Below are 27147 nucleotides of genomic sequence, written 5' to 3'. Positions count from 1 at the left end.
ACACAAGCAACATTTGAATTACTCTTTCATAAAACCAGCAACACACTGATGGGCTTTATATAAAACACTGCAGTCTTTGTGTTTCTATTTTTATTGTCATTTTATTGTCATTGTCTTCTGTAAAACTCAAAAGTAGAATTTCTGCAGTAATCAAACAGTATTTACAAAAAAGTTTTTACAAAAAAACTAACATTCTTACAGAAATTCTTAACATCAAATTTAGCAACAAAACAAAAGTAAAAAAAAAAAACCCAATTACTGGATAAATTGCTATTGGGGGAAAAAACATATACTTGTTTTGTGTGTGTGTGCGTGTGTGTGTGCGTGTGCGTGTGTGTGGTGGGGGGCGGGGGGGCTTATGGATCACGCCTTCTGTTCGGATCTGGCCACAAGACCTCGTCAACATCACAGGCGATGTCCTCGCGGGCTAGGCATCGGGGAAAATATCGCCTTGTGTGCCGAATCCACCCTTGGATTGATCCCATCTCAATGTCTCCACATGCCTCTTCCATTGCTTGCAGAAGAGTCATGCGGGCATGTGGTTGCCGATCATATACTTTCCACCGCCACGCTGAAAATAATTCCTCGATTGCATTTAGAAAGGGGCTGTAAGGGGGCAGGTATAAAACTGTGAAATGATTATGGTTGTTGAACCAATCTCGGACCAGAGCAGCCCGGTGGAAACTAACATTATCCCAGATGACAACAAACCTGAGCTGCTGTGGTCTGTCCTGCACAACTGCATGTAGTGCATCTAGAAATGCAATGATCTGTCCTGTATTGTAGGGACCTAGAGTGGCATGATAATGCAGGACTCCTTGGACACTAATTGCAGCACACAAGGTGATATTTCCCCCACGCTGCCCAGGGACATTTACAACAGCCCTTTGTCCAACTACGTTACGGCCCCGACGCCTGGTTTTGGCCAGATTGAAGCCTGCCTCATCCACATAGATGAACTCATGCGGCAGTTCGGCGGCATCAAACTCCAGAACTGTCTGTAACAGAAAATATTGAATAGTGTTACTGAAAACACATACAGTAACTACAATGTCTATATTTTCACACAAGTGGGGGCTGGGTTGGGTGAGTATAGACAAAAACTACAAGCTACAGGCAGGGCAGGTGGCAGCATAAACCCTCATTCCCACATCACAATATATAGTATGCAAAGTAAAGTGACACATACGTGCACATAATCATGGCGCAGATCCTTGACCCTGACACTGTTCCTCTCAAATGGCACCCTGTACAGCTGCTTCATTCTGAAGTTATGTTTCTGTAGGATGCGACTTAGTGTAGAAATGCTGACCCTGTTGATATTGTTGAATTCATTTCCATTTGCAATTATGCGTTGTTGCAACTCACGAAGTCGGATTGCATTATTTTCTCGCACCATTTCAATGATGGCAAGCTCTTGTTGTTGAGTGAAGAGCCGTTCCCTTCCACCTTGAGGAGGTCGTCCAACCATTCTGTAGAAAATGCCACCACAAGATGTCATTGGTTAGGTTATTTTTCACATACTGTACTTTCAAACTGTACACAGTACTGCAACATCACAATGGTATTCCTTTACATATACAGTACTTCACAGCACTACCCATTTTTGTATAGTATAGTTAGTACAGTAATACTGTAATATGATACAGAATCATGTGACACATACAGTAGGTACAGTCTGGAGTAGAAAGTTGAAGATATACCTGTTCTCCAGTCGGAATGTCCTTATTATCGATGCTACTGTGTAATGACTGAGGTTAGGGTGGACTCTTTGCCCAGCCTCCCTCATGGACAGGCCATGATTTATCACATGGTCCACCAGAGTAGCCCTGATGTCATCTGATATACGCCTCCGCACTGGTCCTCGTCCTCTTCTACGTCCTCTTCCACATCCGACTCCTCTCTCTCTTTGTCCTCCTCTTACTCTGACTCTCATTGCCTCCATGCTTGCAAAGTTCTAAAAATGGCTTACCTGAGGCCTATTTGTAGTGCTAAGGCTCAGACTGATTGGTGTTCTGTTTTCTGTGCAAATGTTTTCAGGTGTGTATGTAAGTGCATACAATTGCCAGATGAGTTTTGCATTTTGAACAGAGTGTTTTCCCAATGATAACAGGTGATTTCGTTTTTGAACAAAGTGTCTAATGTAAGAAAACGTGTGTAGTGTTTCGCAATAAGTGTGTTACAGAATCGCAAAAAGTGCAAAGTTGACATTGTGTTTAAGCTATGGTTACACTGTGTTTAAGGTATGCTACAAGAAGTTTAGGTATTGAGGCTTTGGTCTAAGCATTCGGTTTTTGTGTGTAAGCAATGGGCAAAAACTGTAAGAGGCATTAGAAGAAGACAAAAAGGATCCATCAAACGCATTTGGTGTGTCATCATAGTGGTCTCTGACTTGTGGTCAGACTCGCTCAGTTGGAACAAACTCAAACTTGCGCCTTTTTTCAATGCTGAATTGAATGTCATTGAGAAAACAGAAAGGTGTCATAATTATGGCTGTGTCGGTCATGAAAGTTTGTCAGCTGGTTATTGTCATGCAAAAGATGGTAACTGATCATTAATTAACATAAACACATTTAGCATCTCCAGGCCTCCACACATACAGGCCGCATATAAGCTGCTAATGTGCACCTTTGGAACATCAAAGTCTAATAAATCAATTGAATACACACTGTCACAATAAATCCATGATTTATTTTATGCACGTCTAAAGAAATATTATGATATGAAGAAAACAATTTTCAGAAGAACAGAATATGAGTTGGCCTACTGTATGTTATCTGGCTATGCGCAACACCATAGGCTGTAGGCTTGTTTATTTAGCAGACAAGATATGCTTTAAGTCCTGTGCCATTATTTTATATTATATCCGGGACTATGAGCAGTCCCTGAAGAACCAAGCTGAGAACCTGGCCCAGGAGAAACAAGTCCAGCTCCACAATGACTATGCAGAGAAGGAGAGAAAGCTCCAGGAGAGCCAGGACTCCATGTCCTCTAAGCTGGTTGAGGCTGACCACAAGACCCAGGCCCTACAGACAGCTCTTGAAACAACTCAGACAGAGCTCTTCGATCTGAAGACCAAGTATGACGAGGACTGCACAGCCAAGGCCGATGAGATTGAAATGGTGATGACAGATCTGGAGAGAGCCAATCAGAGGGCGGAGGCAGCACAGAGGGAGGCGGACACTCTGAGGGAGCAGCTGACCTCTTCTAACCAATCCCTGCAGGTGACTACCCAGATCCAGACCACCCCAGACATGGACCAGGCAGTGGAGGTGGTGTCCCGCTCCAGTCTGGAGGCAGAGCTGGGGGCCAAGGACAGAGACATGGTTAAGCTGGTGGAAGATGTCCAGAGACTGCAGGCCAGCCTTTCTAAACTCAGAGAGAGCTCCACCACACAGATCAGACACAGCTTCAACTACAGTTGAGCACCAAGACTGCCACCTTCAAGCAACTGGAGCAAAAGCTGCAGGAACAGGCTGACTATGAGGAGGTGAAGAAAGAGCTCAGCATCCTCAAGTCTATGGAGTTTGGCCCATCGGACAGCTCAGTGCAGGCGATGTCTAAACCCCTGGAATTGTTGTTGTTGGAGAAGAACCGTAGTCTGCAGTCTGAGAGTTTCTCTCTGCGCATCGCAAACACTGAGCTGAGCGGACGCTATGCAGACCTGCAGCTGGAGTTCTCGTCTGCGGTCCGGACCAACGCCGAGCAGAAGGAGCTCATCCTCAAACTGGAACACGACCTGAGCACCATCCAGACCATGTCCTCCCTGTCACGCCCTGATGCTGAGGGGGCTGACCTGGCTAGCATGATTGACACCATCCCTGAGCCAATCAAAGAGGCCACTGCCATGTTTGCAGGCCTAGGCGTGGCCCCCCAGGGGAAGCTGCCTCAAGGCCAGATGGACTCTCTCCCCTCCATCATCTCCAGCCAGAGAGAGAGAGGTTCCGCTCCCGCAACCAGGAGCTGGAAGCTGAGAGTCGTTCCATGCAGGTGACCATGCAGGCCCTGCAGAGTGAGCTGTACAGCCTGCGTGCAGACAACATCAAACTCTACGAGAAGATCAAGTTCCTCCAGAGCTACCCTGGCAGAGCTGGAGGCAGTGATGACACGGTTACAGTGCGTTACTCCTCTCAGACAACCTGTGATTGGCTAATGGGGCTTTCAAGACAACTGGGGATTAGGGGGGGGGACTAGGGGGGGGGGGGGGACTAGGTCAAATCATGGCATCAGTGATCTTCAGGTCAGAAAGTCAGGTATATCATGTATATTTGTTAAGGGATTAAATATTACAAGACAATTTAAGAGATGTTGGTTAAAGATAAAGTTCTATCCTTGGCTCCATGTTGTTTTCTTAGTGGGGTGGCCAGGCAGGGACGTTGTTTCGAGTCAGATGAATATGGGTGATGTGGTTGTGTTGAGGGGTCTTTGGCTCCTAGATTGATGGATTTGGATAAATGACATAGTCTCCCGAGTGGCGCAGTGGTCTAAGGCACTGCATCATTGTGCTAGCTGTGCCACTAGAGATCCTGGTTTGAATCCAGGCTCTGTCATAGCCGGCCGCGACTGGGAGACCCATGGGGTGGTGCACAATTAGCCCAGGGTAGGGGAGGGAATGGCCGGCAGGGATGTAGCTCAGTTGGTAGAGCATGGCGTTTGCAACACCAGGGTTGTGGGGCCAGTATGAAAATGCATGCACTAACTGTAAGTTCCTCTGGATAAGAGTGTCTGCTAAATGACTAAATATGATTTTATAGTAAGAAGAATATAACTATAGGCTATTGATGATTTGAGAAAGTCACAAAAAAAGCTTGCCTCAGGCTGCAAACGCTGTTCTCTCATCAAGTGATCATATTTTCACCCATCAGACTATTCTCAATTTAATCTTGTCTTTACTAATATGTACAATTAGTTTAGATTTCGAATGGTCCATTATCAAATGGGCAGGAACAGGGACAAGAGAAAAAACACATTTCATCCGTATGCACTCGAATAGCGAATGGAGGCCACTTTCCCACCGGTTCATTTCACTCATGTCAGGTAGGCTACTCCGGTTATTTCTCTGCGTGACAGGTGATATTCTGCCCACACTCTGTAAGCCATGGGCTCTCCAAGCCTGTTCCTGCAGCTACCCAGTGCTTAATTTGGGAAACCAATTGAAATCTGTTCAGGAACATCAATAACGAAACATACAGTGCATTCGGAAAGTATTCAGACCCCTTCACTTTTTCCACATTTTGTTACGTTACAGCCTTATTCTAAAATTGATTAAAACACATTTTCACCTCTTCAATCTACACACAATACCCCATAATGACAAAGCAAAAACAGATTTTTTGAAATGTATACATATATATATAAAAAAAAGAAATACCTTATTTACATAAGTATTCAGACCCTTTGCTATGAGACTTGAAATTGAGTTTAGGTGCATCCTGTTTCCATTGATCAGCCTTGAGATGTTTCTACAACTTGATTGGACTCCACCAGTGGTCAATTCAATTGATTGGACATGATTTGGAAAGGCACACACCTGTCTATATAAGCTCCCACAGTTGACAGTGCATGTCAGAGCAAAAACCAAGCCATGAGGTTGAAGGAATTGTCCGTGGAGATCCGAGACAGGATTGTGTCAAGGCACAGATCTGGGGAAGGGTACCAAAAAATGTCTGCAGCATTGAAGGCATTGCCTCCATCATTCTTAAATGGAAGAAGTTTGGAAACCACAAGACTCCGCCTGGGAGGTGACCAAGAACTCAATGGTCACACTGACAGAGCTCCAGAGTTCCTCTGTGGAGATGGGAGAACCTTCCAGAATGGAAGAGTGGCCGAACGGAAGCCACTCCTCAGTAAAAGGCACATGACAGCCCGCTTGGAGTTTGCCAAAAGGCACCTAAAGGACTCTCAGACCATGAGAAACAAGATTCTCTGGTCTGATAAAACCAAGATTGAACTCTTTGGCCTGAATGCCAAGCGTCACGTCTGGAGGAAACGGTGAAGCATGGTGGTGGCAGCATCATGCTGTGGGGATGTTTTTCAGCGGCAGGGACTGGGAGGCTAGTCAGGATCGAGGGAAAGATAAATGGATTAAAGTACAGAGAGACCTGCTCCAGAGCGCTCAGGACCTCAGACTGGGGCGAAGGTTCACCTTCCAGCAGGACAACTACCCAAGCACACAGCCAAGACAACGCAGGAGTGGCTTCGGGACAAGTCTCTGAATGTCCTTGAGTGGCCCAGCCAGAGCCCGGACTTGAACCCGATCTAACATCTCTGGAGAGACCTGAAAATAGCTGTGCATCGACGTTCCCCATCGAACATGACAGAGCTTCAGAGGATCTGCAGAGAAGAATGGTGTGCCAAGCTTGTAGTGTCATACCCAAGAAGACTTGAGGCTGTAATCGCTGCCAAAGGGTCTGAATACTTATGTAAATGTGATATTTATGGGGTATTGTCTGTAAACTGATGAGGGGAAAAAACTGTTTAATCCATTTTAGAATAAGGCTGTAACGTAAAAAAGTAAAGGGGTCTGAGGCGGTGGATCATCTGGACCAACTATTGAGGAAGTTGCCTAAACCATTCCAACGTTTCTGCAACTACCTCTCCCTAACAAGCAACGTTTGAAATGTTCTACCCTCTTGTGGCTTTGAGTCAGTGACTCTTATCACAGAGTGATATGCATATGGGTGTTTCAAATTAATCATCACCTTAGAAAGCACTGTCCATTTAATTGTTTTAGGCTTTGAAACAACATCCACAACGACCATGTTTTCCACTCAGTTTCAACCTGTTGTTGAACTTCTTTCTTCAAACTGATCAATCAGAGTGAGGTGAGTTTTTAAAAGCACATACGGTTTGATTTTTTATTTAATTTGCATTGATGTCAGAGTGGTTAGAGGGACAATAGAGCCCTGAGTACCAGGCAGTTACCAGGCCATGATGATCATTAGCAAGTTGGGTACTACTAACACATTTCCAGAGTGCATAAAAGGAGATTACCATAACTCAACGGTCACATAGAATTTTACTGCGGTCATGACTCTTGACTGCCGGTGTGGTGGTAATATGGTCACTGCAACAACCCTAGTCATAATGCATTTTTCTGAAAAAACATCCTTTCTGAATTCAAAAGTAATCCAAGAAGTAATCACCTAGTCTTTCAAAATGATATGTAATCTGACTACAATATTTTGCTTGTAATGTAAATATTTACAGTTTAAAAAAAAATGGTAATCAGATTAAATGTACCCTGACAATGGGTCATAAATATCTTCAAAACTAGCAGGCACCCACTCTGGACATTTGACATATTTGAAGAGTATGTCTAAAAATAAGCTAAATCAAAAAAGGGTACTTTTGAGATATTCATAATAGTATTTTTTACGTTGAATACATTAATTCAATGTTTTTTATTTCAGAATCTAGACATACTCCATATTTTATAGCACGCTATAAGAGGTACAATAACACCAAGTCTGTATCGGGCGGCAGGTTGCTTAGTGGTTAAGAGTGTTGTGCCAGTAACCGAAAGGTCGCTGGTTCTAATCCCCGAGACGACTAGGTGAAAAAATCTGTCGATGTGCCCTTGAGCAAGGCACTTAACCCTAATTGCTCCTGTAAGTCGCTCTGGATAAGAGCGTCTGCTAAATGACTAAAATGTAATGTATCATGTGCGGTTCACGGATCATAGGGGTCTTACAAGAAGCATGCATTGGTCTAAGAAGGGCCTAAAATTGCCACTTTCCCAAAAAATTGTTTGTGATACAAATGTAAAAAGCATACAGATATAGGATCTTAATTTCACCTATATTGGGTCAAATCAGGTAGCTTAGTGGTTAAGAGCGTAGTGCCAGTAACCGAAAGGTTGCTGGTTCTAATCCCCGAGCCGACTAGGTAAAAAATCTGTCGATGTGCCCTTGAGCAAGGCACTTAACCCTAATTGCTGTAAGTCACTCTGGATAAGAGTGTCTGCTAAATGACTAAAATATTGCCACAACAAAATAATCCTGCAGCAACAGGATTTTAACCTATAGTCCATACTGTTGCTTGATCTGTGGCAACAAAAGAGTGATCAAATTAAGATCCTACATCTTCCTCCAAATGAAGTTTGTATGTGAGCATTTCCAGAGCAAGGAGAGAGAGAGAGATCCAACAGATGAAATTGTCAAGGAACATAACACAAATCAGGCAGCAAAAGATAACTGCAGTTACCCAAGCATCTCAAATTGGATTTTGTCTCACCATCATTTTATGATAAAGAATACAATTATGAGAATACAATAATATCTTTGTGAAAAATCTGTCATTCCTTTCCTACTGTTGAATTAGTTGTTCTCTCATTGAAAAAAAGTTCAGTGCAAATATATATATTGACTGGACCCACTAAGAGGAACTTTTAATGAAGCTATAGTTTCTGCCTTTATCCTTCTATCACATCAATCATTAATAATAGACCTGAAACAATTCTACCATCATCTGTGTTTTGATTTAAATGCACGGTGTGGATGGCTCTCCTTTCATCTCTCTTTCTGTAGTCCACCCTCTCTCCACCCTGGTCTCCATCCTGCTCTTGAGACATGTTGAATTCTCAATTCAATCAAATGCATTCATAAAGCCCTTTATACGTCAGCAGATTCACAAAGTGCTTATACAGAAACCCAGCCTAAAACCTCAAAGAGCAAGCAATACAGATGTAGAAGCACAGTGGCTAGGAAAAACTCCCTAGAAAGGCAGGACCCTAGGAAGAAACCTAGAGAGGAACCAGGCTCTGAGGAGGTGGCTAGTCCTCTTCTGGCTGTGCCCGGTGGAGATTATAAAACGACATGGTCATTAAGGCCAGATCGTTCTTCAAGATGTTCAAACGTTCATAGATGACCAGCAGGGTCAAATAATAATCACAGTGGTTAAAGAGGGTGCGACAGGTCAGCACCTCAGGAGTAAATGTCAGTTGGCTTTTCATAGCCGAGCATTCAGAGGTCGAGACAGCAGGTGTGGTAGAGAGAGAGAGAGGGGGGAAGAGATGGAGAGGGAGGGTCGAAACAGCAGGTTCGGGACAAGGTAGCACATCCAGTAAACAGGTCAGGGTTCCACAGGCAGAAAAGCAGATCCTAGGGCTCAGGTCCTCCAGGAGGGAAGAGAGAGAGCGAGACATGGGAAAATTAGAGGCGCATACTTAAGCTCACACAGGACACCAGACAAGACAGGATAATTACACCAGATAGGACAGACTGACCCTAGACCCCTAGCACATAGACTATTGCAGTGTAGATTCTGGAGACTGAGACAGGGAGGGTCGGGGGACACTGTAGCCCTGTCTGAAAATACCCCCGGACAGGGACAACCTGGCAGGATATAACTCCACCCACTTTGCTGGTGTCTGCATGGAAAACTCTGATAATTCATAATTATAACAATGTTAAATACATACTCCTTAACTAATGTAGTGCTCTTGCCAAGCTGATATCAAACTCTCTTACTCTTTGTTTTCTCTTTGGCTCCATGACTCAATTACACAAAAATAAACATTTTTCTTCAGGTAAGTAATTGTGTCTGAATTGTCTCAGCTTCAGCAATGACATCCACATTATGTTGTTGTGAACCTCTATCAGCTTTGTGGTCAGTAACAATTAGGTGGGTCATGTAATAAAATATAATTTCCAAAAAAAGAAAGGGAGATGAGAAGGCAGAGGGAGGAAAACTAGACTTGGCACTAAAAAGTCATTACAGATTTACTTCAAATGTTTCCTTGTTAGGGCCAGATTAAATTGCATATTGCTCCTGACTTCCAAGCAAATTTAGTTTAGATTGCAACACCTGAACACCTGCAAATACAAAACTCACAAAAACGACACTAACACAATCACATTCAATGAAATTATATCCTAAATATCAATCTATTGTTTATGAAGATTGGTTGTATCGTGTCACCACCATTATTTACATTATGGTATGCCTAGAGCTTCATTTTATATGTGATATCTAATTGTTTACCAACATCTGTAATGTTTTCTAGGGGCTGTGTACCTGCAGATGTCTCTAAAGAGGAACACAGGTTGACATTGTCCTGACATTTACTCAAGCATCTTTGTTGTCATGTCCATGTCCATTATTAAAAGTAAGTGCCCACAATATAAAATGGACAGTTTTGTACACTACATCTTCAATGACAAGTAAAACATATTCTCATGATGTCACAAATCTGATAAATGTCTTAAAGTTCAGAGTAAAGTATTTCCAATGAGATGTTCGCAGTGTATGCACTGAGCTCATGTTGCTATGCCACCCTCCCAACATGAGTACAGGGAGTATCTGAGCAAGAAAGCAAAGCAGATGCTACATGATCCCTTAGAAAACAGTAGAGGAAGAAGGAACGCTCCCACGGTTTGATTATAACAGCCACAGGGGACCACGGAGAGCAGACTTAATTAAAACTCATCTAGATGGAAAATGCAGGGGGAAAATGCCATTTGTTAAGGTGCTGTGGACTTAGGAGATATATAATCAAGGTGTGGGGGAACTTGAGAGGGGCTCACTAACCAACTGACTAATGTAAATTGAAAAATGATCACAATTAGTGTGCTGCGGCCACTTGGGTCATGGCCAGACACAAACACCATTAGGTTTCAGAAAAAAAAAATCTCTCTGGTAAATTAAAGCCCAGTGATCAAAGTAAACAGATTAGAATATTCGCATGGCAACAGAACCGACCACGAGCTATTAGGCTCTCCCACCACCAGAATGAAAAGGTGTTGGGACACAGAGCATGCCTAGCTGCCTCTGAATTGGGCCCATTTCCCCTGGCACCTCATACATTCATTCTCCCTTTAATCCTGTGCTGTGCCTGGGCAGCTAAATGACAGCACGCTTCTGCAATGGGCCCATCTCAAATCCCCATTAAAAATAATGAGCCATCCATTTCCACCGCCTGTTACTTGAAAACAATTCACATCACACAAGGCTTCGCACTGAGAAACAAGCGGAAGGCAACAATTGCAGAAAGTAAATGTATTTAATGACCTCTTGTTATCCTTGGTTGGGCTACTCCTCTCCAGGGATAAACATATCTGAGACTCACGGAGTGTGTTGAGGAGGGTAGCTAACTGCTGAGACATAAGACGTGCTCTTACAGAATACCTGCGTCTAGGGAGGAAGTGGAAATAGTTGTAACATTTACTTCCTTTGTATAGCCACCCCTCTGGAAAGTTATAGTGCTTGAGATGTCATAATGCTTGAGATTATTAATTTATGTCTCAGATTATGAGTAATAATCCAGCTAAGGAAAACATGTTGTTTTTTCCTCACTAAGTACGCCGTTTCAGGGACTGAAGAACAAATTGAGGACAAGGCTCAGTAAAATGAAGTTCTTCACATTGAATGTTTATTTGTTTGTATAAGAATTCTGTTTGTGCCACTGCCTTCACATCTCCCTCCGTCCTTGTCATTATAATAATAATAATAATATGCCATTTAGCAGACGCTTTTATCCAAAGCGACTTACAGTCATGCGTGCATAAATTTTTGTGTATGGGTGGTCCCGGGGATCGAACCCACTACCTTGGCGTTACAAGCGCCGTGCTCTACCAGCTGAGCTACAGAGGATTATAACATTTGAATGCGCTAGTGGTTGCACAGCAGAGTCACATCATGGCTGAGAATTTGTCTACTAATCGCCTGCTAGTTCTGAGGGAGAGAGTGAATTTTTCTGTCGAAATGAACAACGTCATGGATGTTTTCTCCCATGACAAAGGAATTGCAGATGTAATTGAAGTCCCTGGTAGTGTTTGATGTGTTGCCAGAGGGACCAGCCAATCACACTAAGTCTATGAATAACTAACATCACTTCCCTCATTTTCTCTGAGGTCAGTCACGAACATTTAATTCAATCACTTCTCTAACCTTTCCTCACACAATGGTATGTGCCAAGAGGGAATGAAACAGAGTTATCACACAGGTACAGTGAGGGAAAAAGGTATTTGATCCCCTGCTGATTTTGTACATTTGCCCACTGACAAATAAATGATCAGTCTATAATTTTAATGGTAGGTTTATTTGAACAGTGAGAGACAGAATAACAACAACAAAATCCAGAAAAACGCATGTAAAAAACGTTAGAAATTGATTTGCATTTTAATGAGGGAAATAAATATTTGACCCCTCTGCAAAACATGACTTAGTACTTGGTGGCAAAACCTTTGTTGGCAATCACAGAGGTCAGACGTTTCGTGTCCTGAGTGGCGCAGTGGTCTAAATTTTTTATAAATTGATTTGCATTTTAATGAGGGAAATAAGTATTTGACCCCCTCTCAATCAGAAAGATTTCTGGATCCCAGGTGTCTTTTATACAGGTAACGAGCTGAGATTAGGAGCACACTCTTAAAGGGAGTGCTCCTAATCTCAGCTTGTTACCTGTATAAAAGACACCTGTCCACAGAATAAATCAATCAATCAGATTCCAAACTCTCCACCATGGCCAAGACCAAAGAGCTCTCCAAGGATGTCAGGGACAAGATTGTAGACCTACACAAGGCTGGAATGGGCTACAAGACTATCGCCAAGCAGCTTGGTGAGAAGGTGAAAACAGTTGGTGCGATTATTCGCAAATGGAAGAAACACAAAATAACTGTCAATCTCCCTCAGCCTGGGGCTCCATGCAAGATCTCACCTCGTGGAGTTGCAATGATCATGAGAACAGTGAGGAATCAGCCCAGAACTACACGGGAGGATCTTGTCAAGGATCTCAAGGCAGCTGGGACCATAGTTACCAAGAAAACAATTGGTAACACACTACGCCGTGAAGGACTGAAATCCTGCAGCGCCCGCAAGGTCCCCCTGCTCAAGAAAGCACATATACAGGCCCGTCTGAAGTTTGCCAATGAACATCTGAATGATTCAGAGGAGAACTGGGTGAAAGTGTTGTGGTCAGATGAGACCAAAATCGAGCTCTTTGGCATCAAATCAACTCGCTGTGTTTGGAGGAGGAGGAATGATGCCTATCACCCCAAGAACACCATCCCCACCGTCAAACATGGAGGTGGAAACATTATGCTTTGAGGGTGTTTTTCTGCTAAGGGGAAAGGACAACTTCACCGCATCAAAGGGACGATGGACGGGGCCATGTACTGTCAAATCTTGGGTGAGAACCTCCTTCCCTCAGCCAGGGCATTGAAAATGGGTCGTGGATGGTATTCCAGCATGACAATGACCCAAAACACACGGCCAAGGCAACAAAGGAGTGGCTGAAGAAGAAGCACATTAAGGTCCTGGAGTGGCCTAGCCAGTCTCCAGACCTTAATCCCATAGAAAATCTGTGGAGGGAGCTGAAGGTTCGAGTTGCCAAACGTCAACCTCGAAACCTTAATGACTTGGAGAAGATCTGCAAAGAGGAGTGGGACAAAATCCCTCCTGAGATGTGTGCAAACCTGGTGGCCAACTACAAGAAACGTCTGACCTCTGTGATTGCCAACAAGGGTTTTGCCACCAAGTACTAAGTCATGTTTTGCAGAGGGGTCAAATACTTATTTCCCTCATTAAAATGCAAATCAATTTATAACATTTTTGACATAAGTTTGTTGGATTTTTGTTGTTGTTATTCTGTCTCTCACTGTTCAAATAAACCTACCATTAAACTTATAGACTGATCATGTCTTTGTCAGTGGGCAAACGTACAAAATCAGCAGGGGATCAAATACTTTTTTCCCTCACTGTATGCAGCATGAGGGAATGCAGAACAATTTACATGGCAGCACTGACAACCTGACGGAGAGTGTGAGAATGGAACCTGCGCATGTGAGAAGAATAAAAAAAGCACAGAAAACCACACTGTAAGAGTGACTTGGAGATGCCTTAAATTGATGGCGACATTTCTGAGAAAAGGTTGATGTTATTAGCTCCCTCAGAATTACTTCCTCTCTCTCCGACTATGAATATCGGCTTCTAGCTTCGAGAACAACTCCAATATGTTACCTTATCTCAACCTTGGTGATTGAAATATGACATATTGTGGAAGTGGAGTTGCCAAATCCAATGTTGTTCCTGATATTTTTTTGAACCTTTATTTAACTAGGCAAGTCAGTTAAGAACAAATTCTTATTTAGAATGACGGCCTACACCGGACGACGCTGGGCCAATTAGAGTGGAGGCTGTTATTGCAGCAAAGGGGGGACCAACTCCATATTAATAACCATGATTTTGGAATGAGATGTTTGACGAGCAGGTGTCCACATACTTTTGGTGTAAATATATCTACATTTTATGGGGTTTCTGTCTGAAAGGTTGAGTCGCACATTTAAACATGTTACATAAAGGCATTACTGAGCAATATTTACCTGGAGCTAACCTTGCAGATAGCATTACTGGGTGATCTGAAAAGTCATAGTCAATCAATCAATAATATAATAATACTTTTAGCAAAAATGTTTATTTTTAATTCACAATCTGTAGAAGCAATGAGAATAGAAAGGTTCAGAACTTTTGTTAAACATCACAGTACGGTTGAAATATATATGGCAATTAGAAATCCTATATGGATGGTGTTAAGAGATAGATGGGAGGTATTGAATAGAGTTGAAGGATGGGACTAATAACAAATAACAACAAATAATAACAAAGATAGCTAATAATGTAAGCATACTGTGTCCATAATAAGTATATAGGTTGTATGTTGGGAGCTTTTGGGAAAGAGCACAGTTAGAAAGATATGGCATATAGAAGCAAACCGGATGGACATCATGAAAATGATCGGAGAGGTTGAGAGTAGAAGAAGTTCAGGAGCAAAAAATTAAAAATAAAAATTAAAAAAAAAAAATATATATATATATATAATAGAATTATTGTAAAATTAACTCTGTCCATAAGGTGTAGATAGTAAGTATAGACCGGAAGTAGAGGCCTGGGCATTGTTGTTCACTAATTTACTCCAAGTAGGGAAAGGATGGTGGGGTTGAAAAGTAATAAAGAAAAAAAAAAGAAAAAAAAAAAGGCATTACTGAGTGAGTATACAGTTATGTTGCTGACAAACAACACAGTGGTTGTTGAGAACTTGGGATTTATGATATTCATGAATGTTATTCACACCAGCAGAGACTAATTTGTTTTTTCTCCATTATTGTATCAAATCTGAGAATACAATAATCTAACTCAGTTCAATAATGAAGTGTCCAGGAGAAAACAGTTCCATTTATTCAGAAACATATTGTAACTCTATTCTTTATTGTCCTCTACATGACTCACTGTATTGTGTTCCTCTGTCTCAGCCATTGTGGTGGCTAGGTGAGATTTAAACCCTATCACATGAGATATAATGTCTCATTCGTGGAGTATAATGGTAATTCAAACCTTGTTATCAGCATGCTACAGTATTGCAACTCCTGCATTCCAATTGTCTGTCAGCTGGCTGACTCAAAAAGCCTTTATACACTGCAGTCCTAATAGGTGCTAAAATGGTGTAGCCTGGAGAGAAGAGAAATCCATTTGGTAAGAGTTTGTATAGAATTCTGGGAACAGCTGTGCTTGGACATAGCGAACACAAGGAATGAATAGAATGATCTTTAACGAAATTAGAACAATTCCCCTGACTTTTCAGAACCACTGCTGTTCTCATTCTCAACATGTATTGTCACGACTTCCGCCGAGGCTGCCCCCCCTCCTGGTTCGGGCAGGCTTCGGCGTTCGTAGCCACCGGAGGACTAGCTACTGCCGATCCCATTCTCATCACTCCACTTGTCATGTCTTGTCAATCACACACACCTGGTGCTCATTCCCCAAATTAGTATGTGTATAAGTGTTCCCTCTGTTCACCTTGTCTTTGTGAGTGATTGTTTGTTGTGAGAGCGTGTAGCTCGGTTGAGCTACTATTCACTGTGTTTATGCCAAGGTGGATGTTTTCCCTTGTAATAGTTTCATTTGATGCTTGGGGCATTTGATTTATGTAAACGGATAAACTCTGGACTTCGGTATTTTACCTCCTGTGCCAGACTCCTTCATTCACACCTCATCACATGTATGTACTGTACAGTATAGTGTCTGTATTCACACCCCAGGAGAATACAGGGTGAACATTTGAATCACAATGTTCAATTGCCCAAACAAAGAGGAAATGGCAACAAAATGAATATATACTAGTGAAACGGGAAATGCCCAGCGATATTATGACACGTGCTGGGACATATACAGCCGCTTTAAGGACATGCGTCGAGGAGGATTTGAGCGCTCACAGTAAGCCTTTGTCTGTCTGCTCACTCCAGCGCGTCCTCAACAAGTGAATTAAACATACAAATCTCCACCCTGCAATTTGCCAGGATGAGCATGTAAACAGCATGGATGAGGAGGAATATTTGTCCGTGAACCAGGGTTGTGTGTGTACTTTGCTTAACGAAGCTTTGCGAGAGGAGTCGCTGGACTGGCTTTGAAACCTCTACACATATTAACCAGACAGGATGGCCTCCAGCTGGTCCAGTCACACTCTTCTACCTCTCTCTCACTCTCTCACTCTCTCTCTCTCACCCATCCTCCTCTACTCTCTCGCTCCCCTTCTCTCTCTCTCTGGACCATGGCTGTTTGATGCACTATATGAGATTGCTGGATGCAGGTTGATGTTTATTGTCATGAATCTTGCCCTGGAGGCAGAACTGAGCGATTTCCGCTAGATGAGCCAGCTGCAAAGTCCAAATTGGTCTCTTACAATGGGCAACTGGTCTTTAATATCCATTGGCTAGCCACCTCAGCTGATTTGAATAGAGTATTCTAGTTGTATTCAAGTTCCATGATCACAGGTTTAATTGGGAGAAGAATATAGTGGAACCACATTGCATAGTCATAGGCCTCTCGGGCCTCCTAAAGTCCTCCTGTTCCCTCTGTCCCCTCTCAGGCCTCCTAAAGTCCTCTTCCTGTTCCCTTTGTATCCTCTCAGCCTGGCTTAAACCCTATTTAATATTCAGCCTGGAGATGCTGTTGGGTAATGGCATTTCAGATGTTTAGCAGTGAAAGTGTGCGTAATTGTGCTGTATGTCTCTGCTAGGGCTGACTATGCACAGGCCCGGCAGGTAATGAGTTTGGTGGCAGAGGACAGAAAATAACATGGAGGGGCACCCTGTCACTGAGTTCTAAGACAGAAAGAGAGAAAGAGAGAGGGGAGAAGGCTCGGGAGTGAAGGAAGGGAGAATATGTGTTTTACATTATGAGCATGGCCATTGGGATAGTGAAACATTAGCATGAAGACTGATAGTGAGTCGTTCTATGTCATTTCCGCAAGCCATGACACCCATCATCTTAGATTGTTCAGAAATTGTTTCTGTAGTTAGAAATATGTAAGATTGGCATTCCTGAAACATTATTTTGTTGAAATGTTATCTCTGAAAAATTAAGCTAATTGATTGCACCAAAACTGGCTATTTTCATTTATAGGATTCAGATAATATTCAATACATATAGTGCCCAACATCCGAATTGGACCAAACTTCTTCCTACTAATGAGTAAGACGTGAGGAATCCAAATAAATGGTCAAAAGCTACCCACGGACCTCCCAGACCCCATGCCTATCCCACCCCAACAACCAGTACACATTTACATTACATTTACGTCATTTAACTGTGCTTCCGCAGAGGTAGGGGGGCCAGCAGGCCAGAGGTGGATGAACGCAATGCCCTCGTTTTGGGTGTAGGGACTGATCAGAGCCTGAAGGTACGGAGGTGCCATTCCCCTCACAGCTCCGTAGGCAAGCACCATGGTCTTGTAGCAGATGCAGGCTTCAACTGGAAGCCAGTGGAGTGTGCGGAGGAGCGGGGTGACGTGAGAGAACTTGGGAAGGTTGAACACCAGACGGGCTGCAGCGTTCTGGATGAGTTGTAGGGGTTTAATGGCACAGGCAGGGAGCCCAGCCAACAGCGAGTTGCAGTAATCCAGACGGGAGATGACAAGTGCCTGGATTAGGACCTGTGCCACTTCCTGTGTAAGGTAGGGTCGTACTCTGCGAATGTTGTAGAGCATGAACCTACAGGATCGGGTCACTGCTTTGATGTTAGCGTAGAATGACAGGGTGTTGTCCAGGGTCACGCCAAGGTTCTTTGCACTCTGGGAGGAGGACACAACGGAGTTGTCAACCGTGATGGCGAGATCATGGAGCGGGCAGTCCTTCCCCGGGAGGAAGAGCAGCTCCGTCTTGCCGAGGTTCAGCTTGAGATGGTGATCCGTCATCCACACTGATATGTCTGCCAGACATGCAGAGATGCGATTCGCCACCTGGTTATCAGAAGGGGGAAAGGAGAAGATTAATTGTGTGTCGTCTGCGTAGCAATGATAGGAGAGACCATGTGAGGATATGACAGAGCCAAGTGACTTGGTGTATAGATAGAATAGGAGAGGGCCTAGAACTGAGCGCTGGGGGACACCAGTGGTGAGAGCACATGGTGCAGAGACAGATTCTCGCCACGCCACCTGGTAGGAGCGACCTGTGAGGTAGGACGCAATCCAAGAGTGAGCCGCGCCAGAGATGCCCAACTCGGAGAGGGTGGAGAGGAGGATCTGATGGTTCACAGTATCAAAGGCAGCAGATAGGTCTAGAAGGATGAGAGCAGAGGAGAGAGAGTTAGCTTTAGCAGTGCAGAGAGCCTCCGTGACACAGAGAAGAGCAGTCTCAGTTGAATGACCAGTCTTGAAACCTGACTTGTTTGGATCAAGAAAGTCATTCTGAGAGAGATAGCAAGAGAGTTGGCTAAAGACGGCACGCTCAAGAGTTTTGGAGAGAAAAGAAAGAAGGGATACTGGTCTGTAGTTGTTGACATCGGAGGGATCGAGTGTAGGTTTTTTGAGAAGGGGTGCAACTCTCGCTCTCTTGAAGACAGAAGGGATATAACCAGTGGTCAAGGATGAGTTGATGAGCGAGGTGAGGTAAGGGAGAAGGTCTCCGGAAATGGTCTGGAGAAGAGAGGAGGGGATAGGGTCAAGCGGGCAGGTTGTCAGGCGGCCGGCCGTCACAAGTCGCAAGATTTCATCTGGAGAGAGAGGGGAGAAAGAATTCAAAGCATAGGGTAGGGCAGTGTGAGCAGGACCAGCTGTGTCATTTGACTTAATAAATGAGGATCGGATGTTGTCAACCTTCTTTTCAAAATGGTTGAAGAAGTCATCCACAGAGAGGGAGGGGGGGGGGGGGGGGGATTCAGCAGGGAGGAGAAGGTGGCAAAGAGCTTCCTAGGGTTAGAGGCAGAGGCTTGAAATTTAGAGTGGTAGAAAGTGGCTTTAGCAGCAGAAACAGAGGAAGAAAATGTAGAGAGGAGGGAGTGAAAAGATGACAGGTCGGCAGGGAGTCTAGTTTTCCTCCATTTCCGCTTGGCTGCCCGGACCCTGTTCTGTGAGCTCGCAATGAGTCGTCAAGCCATGGAGCAAGAGTGGAGGACCGAGCTGGCCGGGAAGATAGGGGACATAGAGAGTCAAAATATGCAGAAAGGGAGGAGAGGAGGGTTGAGGAGGCAGAATCAGGAGATTGGAGGGAGAAGGATTGAGCAGAGGGAAGAGGTGATAGGATGGAAGAGGAGAGAGTAGCGGGAGAGAGAGAGAGCGAAGGTCGCGACGGCGCATTACCATCTGAGTAGGGGCAGAGTGAGTAGTGTTGGAGGAGAGCGAGAGAGAAAATGATACAGTAGTGGTCGGAGACTTGGAGGGGAGTTGCAGTGAGATTAGTAGAAGAACAGCATCTAGTAAAGATGAGGTCAAGCGTATTGCCTGCCTTGTGAGTAGGGGGAGACGGTGAGATGGTGAGGTCAAAAGAGGAGAGGAGTGGAAAGAAGGAGGCAGAGAGAAATTAGTCAAAGGTAGACGTAGGGAGGTTAAAGTCACCCAGAACTGTGAGGGGTGAGCCATCCTCAGGAAAGGAACTTATCAAGGCGTCAAGCTCATTGATGAACTCTCCAAGGGAACCTGGAGGGCGATAAATGATAAGGATGTTAAGCTTGAATGGGCTAGTGACTGTGACAGCATGGAATTCAAATGAATAGATAGACAGATGGGTCAGGGGAGAAAGACAGAATGTCCACTTGGGAGAGATGAGGATTCCTGTGCCACCGCCCCGCTGACCAGATGCTCTCGGGGTATGCGAGAACACATGGTCAGACGAGGAGAAACAGTAGGAGTAGCAGTGTTTTCTGTGGTAATCCATGTTTCCATCAGCGGCAAGAAGTCGAGGGACTGGAGGGTAGCATAGGCTGAGATGAACTCTGCCTTGTTGGCCGCAGAACGGCAGTTCCAGAGGCTGCCAGAGACCTGGAACTCCACGTGGGTCGTGCGTGCAGGGACCACCAGGTTAGAGAGGCAGCAGCCACGCGGTGTGAGGCGTTTGTATGGCCTGTGCGGAGAGGAGAGAACAGGGATAGACAGACACATAGTTGACAGGCTACAGAAAAGGCTACACTAATGCAAAGGAGATCGGAATGAAATTAACTAAACATCTGGGGAAGCGAGGCCTCCCTCACTAACCTTTCACTGAAACACTCAAATACAACTCTTCAAACTTCCACTTTAGAAATTATAATTGCTGTAATCTACAGTAGGTCAATGTTTCCAGGAATAGACTAACTTAGTTTATTCAGCTAGCTAACTTGGTACAGTATTCTTCTGTGAAAACCGCCTAGGGCACCGTATCCTATGACGCCATAGCTAACTAGCATGCTAGCATCCAATAACACACGGTTTAGCACCAATACTTGGTTACAACAAACTACCAATGGATCATTCATGTCCGTGTCTAGTTCCTTTCATAACGCAGAAGTAATTAAACGTTGGCTAGCTAGCACAAAGTCAGTCATGCTAGCTACACATGTGGACTACATATCTTGAATGTTCAGAAAGTGAAGCTTAAGTTGCAAAATTCTCATTGACTAAAATGATACAGTACTGGCTAGCTAGCAGTGGCTGTGGTGTTGACTGTTTGAAAATGTAGCTGGCTAGCTAACCTCGATAGTTTCTCTATACTACACCTTTGTCTTTGATACCAAGACAACTATGTAGCTAGCTAACTTTACACTAATCAAATCGTTCCGTTGAAATGTATTTAGTTGCTACAGTACTGCTAGCTGGTATAGTTGGCCAGCTAGCAGTGGCTGCGGTGTTGACTTAGTATGGAAAATGGCGTCGCTGCGAATGAATGTAGCTGGCTAACATTACACTAATCAAATCAAATAGTTCCAGTATCAGTTATCTATGTTTGACAAGTGGTATGAAGCTGCGGCTTGGAATATTGCTTCTACATACTATGTAATATATTCCCTGTGAATCTGGTGATGCTTTTTTTCCCCTGTTCAGAGAAATTAAAAATTGAAGTCACTTGCATTATTTACCATAAAGTAGTGTGAAAGTACCAGGTTTTGACCACCAGATGCCGCTATTCCTGCCATACCGCCAAACTCTTTTATCCATTTTGCTGGTCTCTTGTGTTTATTAAATAGATCACATTTCCTTTGCAACTTTGGATAGAAAACCAATGGATTTGGCTCATGGTTACAATATATTGTGTGGTTATCCTCACAATTCAAGCCAGCCCTCCATGAAAGCAAATCAGTTTGTTCTTCTTTTACACTTAATCTGTGTCCAGGAAATGGCCTCTTTGTGTGTGGTTTATTCCCTTTTAAAAAAAGGTGCGGATTAGTTACTGCTAGACCATTCCTGGTGAACAAGCAAACCATTAGGCTACAGCAGTTCTAATGGTTTCAATGTTATGGTCTCTAACATGCTGACTAGACCGGGCACGCGCGATGGTCCACGTGCACCATCGCGCGCATGTTGATTTTGTCCAGCCACACCAGACACGATCAGGACACGCAGGTAGAAATATCAAAAGGAACTCTGAACCAACTGTATTAATTTGGGGACAAGTCGAAACACACTAAATATTGATGGCCATTTAACTAGCTAGCTTGCTGTTGCTATCTAATTTGTCCTGGGATATAAACATTGGGTTATTATTTTACCAGAAATGCACAAGGTCCTTTTTTTCTGGATCTTTGTAGAATTTTGACCCATTTTGAGTCACACAAAATCATGTGTTCTCTACTCCGACAATTAATCTGCAGATAAAAGGGGAAACCAAGTTAGTTTCTAGTAATCTCTCCTCATTCCGTCTTCTTCTTCTTCTTCTTCTTCTTCTTCTTCTTCTTCTTCTTCTTCTTCTTCTTCTTCTTCTTCTTCGTCTTCTTCTGTGGACTTTATATGGCAGTTGGCAACCAACTTTTAGGTGCATTACCACCACCAACTGGATTGGAGTGTGGACCTCAGTTCATCTTTCAATCACCCACGTAGGTATATGCTCCTAAAAACCAATGAGGAGAAGGGAGAGGCAGTACATGCAGAGCGTCAAGCGTCAAAAATAGAACCAAGTTCTATTTTAGTGCCTGGCTACGCAAACGCTTGTTGATGCGCGCAAGCAGTTTGGATGAAATGATTGAATAACATCTACAGTATGTGTACATTTATTTTACAACGCTCGCACACGTAACGCGATTGTTGTAGTCAGCATGTAATGGTCTTCAATGGCAAAAGTCCCAAACACATACTGTATAGTGTTTGGCAATTGCAATGGTATGGGGTTGCGTTGGGTTTAATGGTAAATGTCACTAATTACAATAGAAACAGTTGAAGTCGGAAGTTTACATACACTTAGGTTGGAGTCATTCAAACTCGTTTTTCAACCACTCCACAAATGTCTTGTTAACAAACTATAGTTTTGGCAAGTTTGTGCATGACACAAGTAATATTTCCAACAATTGTTTACAGACAGATTATTTCACTTATAATTCACTGTATCACAATTCCAGTGGGTCAGAAGTTTACATACACTAAGTTGACTGTGCCTTTAAACAGCTTGGAAAATTCCAGAAATTGATGTCATGGCTTTAGAAGCTTCTGATAGGCTAATTGATATAATTTGAGTCAATTGGAGGTGTACCTGTTGATGTATTTCAAGGCCTACCTTCAACCTCAGTGCCTCTTTGCTTGACATCATGGGAAAATCTAAAGAAATCAGCCAAGACCTCAGAAAAAAAATTGTAGACCTCCACAAGTCTGGTTCATTCTTGGGAGCAATTTCCATACGCCTGAAGGTACCACATTCATTTGTACAAACAATAGTATGTAAGTATAAACACCATGGGACCACGCAGCCGTCATCCTCTGGTCTGATTAAACAAAAATAGAACTGTTTGGCCATAATGACCATCGTTATGTTTGGAGGAAAAAGGGGGAAGCTTGCAAGTCGAAGAACACCATCCCACCATCATGCTGTGGGGGTGCTTTGCTGCAAGAGGGACTGGTGCACTTCACAAAATAGATGGCATCATGAGGAAGGAAAATTATGTGGATATATTGAAGCAACATCTCAAGACATCAGTCAGGAAGTTAAAGCTTGGTCGCAAATGGGTCTTCCAAATGGACAATGACCCCAAGCATACTTCCAAAGTTGTGGCAAAATGGCTTAAGGACAACAAAGTAAAAGTATTGGAGTGGCCATCACAAATCCCTGACCTCAATCCTATAGAAAATGTGTGGGCAGAACTGAAAAAGCGTGTGCGAGCAAGGAGGCCTACAAACCTGACTCAGTTACACCAGCTCAGTCTGGAGGAATGGGCCAAAATTCACCCAACTTATTGTGGGAAGCTTGTGGAAGGCTACCCGAAACGTTTGACCCAAGTTAAACAATTTAAAGGTATATGTAAAGTGTATGTAAACTTCCGACTTCAACTGTATATAGCGGTTTCCTGTAAAAAATAAATAATTGAACAACATAAGACTGCCATGCAATTCATTATTTTATTAGGGTTGTCACAACATTTTAGTCCCTAGCTCATTTATCCATCATAGTTTTGGTCTTCATATGAGAATAGCCCTCTCAGAGAGTGTTGATTGAAGCATTAGGTTGCTATTAGGACAAACTGAATTGCTTTCATGGAGGACTGGCTTGAATTTTGAGGATGACCACACAATTTATTGTCATAATGAGCCAAATATATTGGTTTTCTACCAAAGTTGAAAAGGAAATGTTGTAATCTACACTGAACAAAAATATAAACGCAACATGTAGAGTGTTGGTCCCATGTTTCATGAGCTGAACAAAAAAAATCCCAGAAATTTTCCATACGTACAAAAAGCGTATTTATCTAAAATGTTGTGCACAAATTTGTTTACATCCCTGTTAGTGAGCATTTCTCCTTAGCCAAAATAATCCATCCACCTGACAGGTGTGGCATATCAAGAAGCTGATTAAACAGCATGATCATTACACAGGTGCACCTTGTGCTGGGGACAATAAAAGGCCACTTTAAAATGTGAAGTTTTGTCACACAACACAATGCCAAAGATGTCTCAAGTTTTGAGGGAGCATGCAATTGGCATGCTGACTGCAGGAATGTCCACCAGAGCTGTTGCCAGTGAACTGAATGTTCATTTCTCTACCATAAGCTGCCTCCAACGTTGTTTTAGAGAAATTGGCAGTACGTCCAACCGGATTCACAACCTCAGACCACATGTTACCACGCCAGCCCAGGACCTCCACGTCTGGCTTCTTCACCTGCTCAATAGTCTGAAGGGGTGGGGGGTGCTGAGCAGTATTTCTGTCTGTAATAAAGCCATTTTGTGGGGAAAACGCATTCTGATTGGCTGGGCCTGGCTCCCCAGTGGGTGGGACTGGCTGCCAAGTGGGTGGCCTATGCCCTCCAAGGCCCACCCCTGGCTGCACCCCTGCCCAGTCATGTGAAATCCATAGATTAGAGCCTAATGAATTTATTTCAATTGACTGATTTCCTTATATGAACTGTAACTCAGTAAAATCTTTGAAATTGTTGCATGTTGCGTTTATATTTTTGTTCAGTATATTTAATAAACACAAGAGACCAGAAAAATTGATAAAAAAGTGTGGCGGTATAGTAGGATCATCGGCATCTGGTGGTCAAAACCTGGTACTTTCACATTACTTTATGGTAAATAATGCAAGCGACTTCAATTACTCATTTCTGTGAACAGGAGGAAAGAAACATCACCAGATTCACAGGGACTACATTACTTACTATGAAGAAGCAATACTCCAAGCCACAGCTTCATATTACTTGTCAAACATAGAGAACTGATACTGTATACTTGTTGTTGGGTTGGGATTGGCATGGTGTGGTGGGTACGTGGCTGGTTTGTGGAGGGGGGGGGGGGGGATTCTTCATGTCTTACTCATTGGTAGGAAGAAGTTTGGCCCAAATCAGGTGTTGGGTACTATATTTATTAAATATTATCTGAATCCTATAAATTCAAATGGCCAATTTGGGTGCAATCAACTAGCTTAATTTCTTAGAGATCAAATTATATTTCAACAAAATAATGTTTCTGATACCATAGACCACATGGTTACTCAGAGAGCATGCTGGGAGTGACTACAGTCATCATAGTTCAGTGGGGCAATTTTACTTGGCTCTTTACAGGACCATCATAATCACCAGACTACACTCCACAAGGCAAAGTGGACCACTCACTCATCAGCACATAAAGAACATTGCCGAAATGATTGCTTGTATTCCTTCTGTTCATCTCTTTCTAAGGGTTGAGAACATGGGTCAGGTGCTGAGTTACACTATTCTGTGATTTACATTGAATGCACATACAGTATACAATGCCTAGAGTAGCAATGTAGGAGAAACTGGTAATTGCTAAAATATTTCAGCAACCTTTGAAACATTATGGGTATGCACTGAAGGGATATTAATGAGCCATACGGTGTACTGCTAACTACAATACAGTACACTTATAAAAAATGTTAATGAATGGTTGCACTGTAAAAGGTGATTTGCAGGAGTAAAACTGTCACATACAGTTAAAACTGGCTAATTAACTAGCAGTTATACTATGCAACCATTTAGCTAGAAATAGAAACCAGTAGAAAAATACCTAAAGTTCAGACGAAGGTAAGTAATTAAACGCCAACACCGATTTCCATTCACACTAATGTGCATAATTGCATGTAACACGCGATTATGCACATTAGTGTGAATGGAGAGAGGTGTTGGTGTTCAATTACTTGCCTTCGTCAGAACTTTAGGTATTTTTCTACTGGTTTCTATGGGTGGCAGGTAGCCTAGCGGTTAGATTGGGTTGCCAGTTCTAATCTAATTTCTGTCTGGAAGTGAACTGGCAACTGAAGGGTTGCTGGTATCAAATTCGAGATGCTTGTTACCTGTATAAAAGACACCTGTCCACAGAAGCAATCAATCAATCAGATTCCAAACTCTCCACTATGGCCAAGACCAAAGAGCTCTCCAAGGATGTCAGGGACAAGATTGTAGACCTACACAAGGCTGGAATGGGCTACAAGACCATCGCCAAGCAGCTTGGTGAGAAGGTGACAACAGTTGGTGCGATTATTCGCAAATGGAAGAAACACAAAATAACTGTCAATCTCCCTCGGCCTGGGGCTCCATGCAAGATCTCACCTCGTGGAGTTGCAATGATCATGAGAACGGTGAGGAATCAGCCCAGAACTACACGGGAGGATCTTGTCAATGATCTCAAGGCAGCTGGGACCATAGTCACCTAGAAAACAATTGGTAACACACTACGCCGTGAAGGACTGAAATCCCCCTGCTCAAGAAAGCACATATACAGGCCCGTCTGAAGTTTGCTGATGAACATCTGAATGATTCAGAGGAGAACTGGGTGAAAGTGTTGTGGTCAGATGAGACCAAAATTGAGCTCTTTGGCATCAGCTCAACTCGCCGTGTTTGGAGGAGGAGGAATGCTGCCTATGACCCCGAGAACACCATCCCCACCGTCAAACATGGAGGTGGAAACATTATGCTTTGGGGGTGTTTTTCTGCTAAGGGGACAGGACAACTTCACCGCATCAAAGGGACGATGGACTGGGCCATGTACCATCAAATCTTGGGTGAGAACCTCCTTCCCTCAGCCAGGGCATTGAAAATGGGTCGTGGATGGGTATTCCAGCATGACAATGACCCAAAACACACGGCCAAGGCAACAAAGGAGTGGCTCAAGAAGAAGAACATTAAGGTCCTGGAGTAGCCAGTCTCCAGACCTTAATCCCATAGAACATCTGTGGAGGGAGCTGAAGGTTCGCGTTGACAAACATCAGCCTCGAAACCTTTATGACTTGGAGAAGATCTGCAAAGAGGAGTGGG

At 43.4% G+C, this 27147-nt stretch overlaps 1 pseudogene across 1 annotated transcript; it reads left to right on the top strand.

Moving 5' to 3' along the window:
* The first annotated feature begins 2489 nt into the window (after positions 1–2489).
* Positions 2490–4194, top strand: LOC311135336 (protein CASP-like; annotated as a pseudogene). The gene is made up of 2 exons: positions 2490–2514; positions 2824–4194. The product of its transcript is annotated as a protein CASP-like (transcript).
* Positions 4195–27147: the final 22953 nt, after the last annotated feature.

Source organism: Coregonus lavaretus (genome assembly GCF_964263955.1).
Source record: "Coregonus lavaretus genome assembly, chromosome: 9".
NCBI classification, from domain to species: domain Eukaryota; kingdom Metazoa; phylum Chordata; class Actinopteri; order Salmoniformes; family Salmonidae; genus Coregonus; species Coregonus lavaretus.
The sequence above is the reverse complement of the archived record's forward strand: the minus strand, read 5'-3'. Positions and strand labels throughout refer to the sequence as shown.